This window comes from Papaver somniferum, chromosome 5 (genome assembly GCF_003573695.1).
Source record: "Papaver somniferum cultivar HN1 chromosome 5, ASM357369v1, whole genome shotgun sequence".
Taxonomy (NCBI): Eukaryota; Viridiplantae; Streptophyta; class Magnoliopsida; order Ranunculales; family Papaveraceae; genus Papaver; species Papaver somniferum.
In genome coordinates this window covers 21,657,179-21,664,596 of record NC_039362.1, presented here as the reverse complement: position 1 = coordinate 21,664,596, position 7,418 = coordinate 21,657,179, and positions in this window count along the sequence as shown.

Here is a 7,418-nt window from a genome sequence, read left to right as displayed (position 1 = left end):
AGTGCAAAAGAATCAAGAGAGTAGAGCTGTCGCTTTATACATCTTCATGAGCATTAGAATACCAGCAATATTGTAGTTCCCTCTAACTGCAACAGTGACCACTGTGAAGCCTGTTAAAACTGTATCATGAAGCCTGACAATCAAATGTTCATTTCCTTGCGCCATGTAATGATCAGATAAAGTCGCTGGTCCTCCCTCCCAAGCAATCCACAGGGTTATATGAAAATTGGATGTCTGGACCACCTCATATTGGCCATGCAGGTATGTGACGCACGATTATCCGTTAGTCCCTAGTTTGATATAAGACTAGGGATTGGGCCCATTGACTCGGGACGTTTGGAAAATAAAGTAAGACCCTTGTAGCGTACGAGATTGAGTCTTCAAGGCGGGCAAGCGATAATCTGTGGGCTGGAGACATCTATGGAGAGTCATGTCGAGATACTGCCGCATGTGTCTTTGTGGACAAGATGAAGTTGTTGTTCCTCCTCTACAAGGTGTCTTGAAATGGATTCATGTGAACTTCTGTAGTGAAATTATCCGTCGAGATTTATACTTCTTTTGGGAGGATGCTCAACCGAACTTGAGAGTAGTATATGCCTTCTGGTACAATTAGGGTAATAGATACATTCAGGACCAACTGCGCAGTCGATGTTTGCTTGCTTAATTGATAGAAGAGTTTTTTGGGAATCTTCTAGGTAATTCTTCACTTGGAGGAGTCGTTTTTTAACATGACGAAATTATATGTGATCGTCATATCTTGTCCTTCACTCATCGGCGTCTGAGCCTGACCCATGGAATAACCTGCGAATTGGATTTTCTCGATAGAAGAGACTTTGACAGAGGGAACTGCTAGTATGCAACTGAATGAGTAACGTGTATCCCGAAGTTATGGTCTCGGATCATTCTCTTATTTTAATTCAGTGACAGTAGCTGGTTGTAGTTGTATGTCGAGTAACGGAGTTTTATCTGAATTGTTGGCACTTCAGATTTCTTTTCCCTTGGTAGGTTCAGGTGTGAAGATATTCTCGTTCTCCTTCTTGGGTGAACTGAGATCCTAGCGGACAATTATACCGGATAATCGTTGGTGTAGCCGAGATAGAGGCTCATCGAGACTTAGCCGTACAATCGCTAGGACTCATTTTCTTTCTGACAATACGGGTGTTGAGATAACATATCGACCGGTGGATTTGAATCTTCAGATAAGTATGAGCTTTGTCCGAGCAATATCTTGGAAGATAGTCTCATCTTATACTTTGTCGTGTTCTGGTCATGATCCTCTGAAACATGAAAAGGACAAGATGCATCTCGGCTGGAGATTTAGGACCTTATGTGGCTCTGCAAAGCTTTTGTCTAGGTCACGAATATTTTGGAACCTTTCTTAGTTTTCGCTAAGTTTATCCTGTAAACGACGAAAAGACAAATCCTACAGAAAAAAAAATAGGTCAATCTGATACATAATGAAAGAGTTATAAGTAAAATAGTAAAGTGAAGTAAACTTTCCGAGTCCCAGTTATCAGGTTGAGGTCCCTTGGCCTAAACGAATTTTGGAGTAAATATTCGTGAGAATCTCCAAATTTATAGCGTTATATGTTCCTTGAGGTCCTTGAGAGTGATAAGGTCGGCTGTATGGTTGCTCCTTTGCTCTGTCGCGTTCGTAATGAACTTTATCTTCTCCGGTGAGGTCGATTGCAGGCAAGATCTCGTCAGTGTTGTTCTCAGCAGTTTTAGTACTCTTTCATTGGGAAACGTGTACTCGATCAAGATTTGTTGGATCTATCCCTACTGGTAACTCTAAGAGGCATTTTCAGATAAGTCTGGATGTCGATCTGAGATTTTGCAAGATTCCGTTGAGTCTCCGGGAGTTCTCCTTGGTCTGTATCCAACGTTTTCAAGGATTAGTAGTAAATTTTTATGAAAATAGGTTACTAGGGCGTTTTGTTATGCAGGGAGATATCCATGTGATTCGGGACACACTAACCTATTCACTAAGGTCAAACTTGAAAGAGAGAGAGAGAGAGAGAGAGTGTTCGTTGGGATAACTGATACGTATTGATCTTTGTACCTTGGTGACTATTATTATAGAGGCGGAATTCAGAATAATAATGGATGAAAACTAGAAAACAGAACACACTAGAAACCAGTTCCGAAGAAACATATCTTCTCTGGATTATGAACAAGAAAACTATTACAGTTCTCTCTTTGTTACGCTCACAATCTCTCTAGGTAAATAACCTTAAACTATTTGCTAAGCTTGCTTTTACAATAATTAATATTGCCTCACAAACTTATCACTAGGTATGTGTATTCAACCTCCTTTTCTAGGTGTAAAACCTCACTCTCTAGATGTCTTAGCTATGAGCTAAACATCTATATTTATAGATTTAAAGGTTTCCAAAACCTCTTAGGAATCTATTTCCTTACCTAAGAATAATACCTTTTCTAGGTATATTTCTTTATCTAGGAATAATTCCTTTTGTAGAAAGAATTCCTTTTCTAGGTATATTTCCTTATCTAGGAATATTACCTTATCTAGGAAATATTCCCTTTCTAGGTATATGTTTCTTTATCTAGGAATAATACCTTGTCTAGGAATATTCCTTATCTAAGAATACTGCCTAAAAATCAGTATTCCTTCCTTAGATTACAATTCTATCCTCAATCCATCTTGAGGATTACTAGTACCCAGAGAGAGAAAGATACACATGTATCATGCGCCCCCACTCAAGAACTTGAACTCCTGTGAAAGTTATATTTAGAGGTTAGGGAACTCAAGAGTTCCTTTCACCATGCTGAACCATCTCTTCTTGCTGGGAACTTGACTTCGACTTCCAATTAGAAAAGCGTCCTTATCTTCTTGTCTTGCATTAGTCTCTCTTCGCTCCGTAATGAAATCCTCTTCGAGTGATTATTTTCTATCAAACCGCAAGTCTCCACATGTGGAAAGATCATCTTGTCATCTCCATCATCATCTAGTAATGGTGGTTCAAACATACTTAACCTTCTTAGGTCTTCTTCTTGTTGTTTGGTAATGTCTTCCAAACTAACTCTACTCGGCTTCTCGTCAAGAGAATGGATCACAAGGAGAATGAACTTTGTACTTGCATTCACCAACCGCTTAGCCCGAGTGGATGTAATCAAGCTTGCCCCCTCAAGAGGAGAGTCAATAGCTCGTATTACAAAAGTTTTACCATCTTTGGTAAAGGTATACTTCTACTTCCTTCTATGTAGAACCGCATCTCGATCCCACAAGTAAGGACTACCAAGTACAACTTGACAAACATCCAATGGAACCACGTCGCATGTAACTTCGTCAATGTATGTGATACAGGTGTATCCGTACTCCTTTAGGGAACTTAGTTAACCTCAAGCTAAGTTGAGGGAAGAATCTTATTATAGGGAGGAATCCTTGTTTAGGCAGAATTCCTAGTTAGGGAAGAGTTTTGTTTTAGGCAATACTCTTAGTTTAGGAAATAGATTCCTAATAGAAGTCCTTGGTCGGCTGAGTAGGATGAAGTCTATAAATAGAGGGCTTTAGCTGATAGCTAAAACACACAGATTCTAGGCACAGAAAACCTAGCAAACAGTTTAAGGTTGAACCATTGTTTAGAGAGATTGTGAGCGTAACAAAGAGAGAATTGTAATCGTTTTTTTGTTCATAATCTAAAAAAGATATCTTTCTTCGAATTACTACTCGTGTTCTGTGTTTTTCCAAGTTTCTCGTCTATTATTATACTGAATTCCGCCTTTATAGTAATAACTACCAAGGTACAGAGATCATACGTACCAAGTTGGCATCAAGATCAAGGTTAGTTTCTAGGGTAAATCCCTGTGGTTTATGGTTTTCACTAGATCTCTCTACATAAAGCTTGGTGAGGTACTCGAGAAGCTATAAGACGTTAAGAAAACAAGGGGATCAAGGATGAAAAAGTCAGATGATGATCCTAAGCAAAGCGAACCACAAACTATGGAAGAAAAGGTGGCTACACTGCAAACATACATGAAGTCTATTCAAACCACCCTTGCAGAATTGACTGAATATATTCGTTCTCATATACCCAAGCCGAAGGTGAAGAAAAAGATTATACCTTCACCTGTATCTTCGGAAGAAGAGAATGAGGATGAAGAAGAAGAAGAAGAAGAAGAAGAAGAAGAAAAGTGACTTTCTTAAAAGTCCTACATCAACTAAACTTCATGGTAAGAGTCTGAAAATTTATTTTCGTGTTGATATTCCACTTTATGATGGAAGTGTCGATGTAGAAAAATTGGATGACTGGATTGAACGTCTAGAGACGTATTTTTCTTTCTTTGAATATGGTTCAAAGGAAAAGATTGCTTTCGCGGCATTGAAGCTACAAAATCATGCTCTAACCTGGTGGAAAGCTTATCAAAGACAAAACCTAGGAAAGGGAGCATTGTCGTGGAAAAGATTCAAGGCAGTTGTAAGGAAACAGTTTTATCCGGTTGGCTACCTTGAGGAGATATGGTTCAAGTGGTACAACTTGAAGCAGACTTACAACCAAACGGTGCAAGAATATACTTCGGAATTTCAGAATCAAGCTATGGTTTTGGATTTAGACTTGGAAGATCATGCTATCTATATGAAGTATATTTTCGGGTTCCATGAGTATATACGGAAGGAGCTGAAGATGTTTTCGGTGGATACTATCTTCGAAGCAAGTATAAAAGCTAATGCCATTAAAGGCAGGCTTAAGAAATCAGATTCAAAGGGAAACAATAAGGTGAAATCTGGAGGTACCACTGTGAAAGGAGGTGAAAGGATCAAAGAATAAGGGAAGTTTAGTGACAAGGAAAGTTTAACTTCCACCCATTGCAAGCAAACATGTCACGTTATTGACAAGTGTTGGGTTAACAACCCTCATCTAAATCCTAAAGGGTTGCAGAGGAAAAAAGCCAAGAAGGAAGCACTAGTCGCTCAAACTCCAAAAGAAGTCAACGGACTAACAGAACCCAATCCAAAGCTTTCTCTTATGACAGGGGCACAAGAAAGACCTTCAAAAGATGATCTTAGGGAGCGACTCTTCACAGTAAAGATGCAAGTTAAAACAATACTTTTTGATGTTGTTATTGACCCGAGAAGTCAGAAGAATTTACTTTCAAATTCTTTGGTGCAGAAGTTAGGATTGAAAACTTTCAAACATCCAAAACCATACCCATTAGGATGGCTTCAAAAGGAAGGGGGATTACAAGTTTCACAACAGTGCACTCTCAAATTTGCTCTAGATGAGTCATATATTGACGAAGTTGCATGCGACGTAGTTCCTTTGGATGTTTGTCAGGTGGTACTAGGTAGTCCTTACCTATGGGATAGAGATGCAACTCTACACAAGAGGGAACAAAATTACACCTTTTCCAAAGATGGAGAAAGTTTTGTGATTCGGGCTATTGATTCTCCTCTTGAGGGAGCAAGCTTAATCACAGCCACTCAGGCTAAGCGGTTGGTGAATGCTAGCACAAAGTTCATTCTCCTTGTGATCCGTTCTCTTGAAGAGGAGCCGAGTAGAGTATGTTTAGCAGCCTTGACTGCTCAACAAGAAGGTGACCTAGAAAGATTGAAGTTGAAATACAAGGATTTGTTTTATGATGTCACAGGATTACCGCCAAAGAGGAGTGTGGAGCATGAAATCATGTTGACAGGGGAGAGTTCTCTGCCTAATGTTGGTCTTTATCGCACGATCGTAGAGGAATCTGATGAGATCAAGAAATAAGTCCAAGAACTCCTAGAATTAGGAATGATAGTGCCAAGTGCTTCACCTTGTGGATCAGCGGTATTGTTGGTACCAAAGAAAGATAGAGTAGGCGTATGTGTATTGATTATAGAGCACTGAACAAGATCACTATCAAGAATCGTTACCCTTTACCTAGGATAAACGATATGATGGATCAGTTGGAGAAAGCTCGAGTCTTTACAAAGTTGGATTTCAAATTCGGATACCACCAGATGAGAGTTCGAGAAGATGACACATGGAAGACTGCTTTCAAAACCAAACAAGGCTTATTTGAATGGTTGGTGATGCCTTTTGGTTTGTGTAATGCTCCAGCGACATTTATGCGTTTGATGAATGATTTGTTACGACCTTTTATAGAATATTTTGTGATTGTGTATTTGGATGATATCCTTATATACAACAGAACTTGGGAAGAGTATCTTGTTCACGTTGAGAAGGTGTTTAAAGTGTTATATGAAGGCTAGCTGAAGTTGAACGTAAAGAAGTGTGAGTTTGGAAAGAAAGAGTTGGTGTACCCTGGATTCATTGTTGGTGGAGGACAACAGAAGATTGATCCAAAGAAGGTTGAAGTGATCACTAAGTGGCTTAGATCTATACTGTTACTGAAATAAGGAGTTTCTTAGGGGCTTACACCTACTTGCGTAAGTTTATCCGGCATTTTTCAAATATTGCAGGTGATAAGCACGTAAGTGCTACATTTATGCCCATATTTATATTAGTTAGGACTCGATATTTTGGCTAATAACATCATTTTAGTGCTTTTGTAGAAAGTACGAGAAATTCCAATCATCGAGAGAATAAATGGCTAAATGGAATTAAAATGTCGTTTGCGACGAAAATGACATAATGTAGCTGGCCTGGTATTTCCATATATCAGCAGCTTGGAAGTCACTTCACGGCTGTAGAGCATTTGAGTTGGTGGTACAAAGACTTCGCTTTCTCAAGCAGGTGATTGGATCAATAGATGTTGGTTGTTCTTTTCACAAGGAGAGGGGTCTGAGAAGGGTTCATGATGGCTGAAATAATACTCAGCAGTGGTATATATTCTGGAATACTTCAATGGGCCTTTGGTTGAGATAATGGATAAAATGCAGCCTGAATTTGGAGTTACATTGAAATTATCTCGAGTTTCTGGTGGTGATTATCTCAAGTTCATAACAACAGCATCACCAAGATACTATGAACGGGTTTGTATTTGTGAACTGTACGTTGTCTTGATTAAGGAATTTCGGGGTCTGGCATGGATCGATTGCAGCTGATGATTGAGAAGAATATGGTGTTTGGGGATTTCTGCATGAAATCCTATATTGGGTTCTGAATATGGTCTGAACTGTGGTTCGTTCATATCGCAGTAGCGAAGATGGTGAAGAGAACTTAGAAGTATCGACTTAAGTTTGACCAGGAAGGAAGGTGTTGTTGGATTCAAGAAGCAAAGCTAGGTCCTGGTATTGCTGGCGATGATTTCTGTCAATGGTTGTTGGTGGAGGTGTTGCTCGAAGTCTGCATTTTGCAGGGGTCTGGAATAAACAGCTCCTAGTTCTCGTATGTGAAAGAAGTTGAATAAGAATGATAGAGGCTCATGCGCCATGGACAGTGGAGGAATAGGCTGTCAAGATCGATGGACCAGTTAACATGGTGGTTTAGATATTGTCGCATGTAGGTGACGAAACT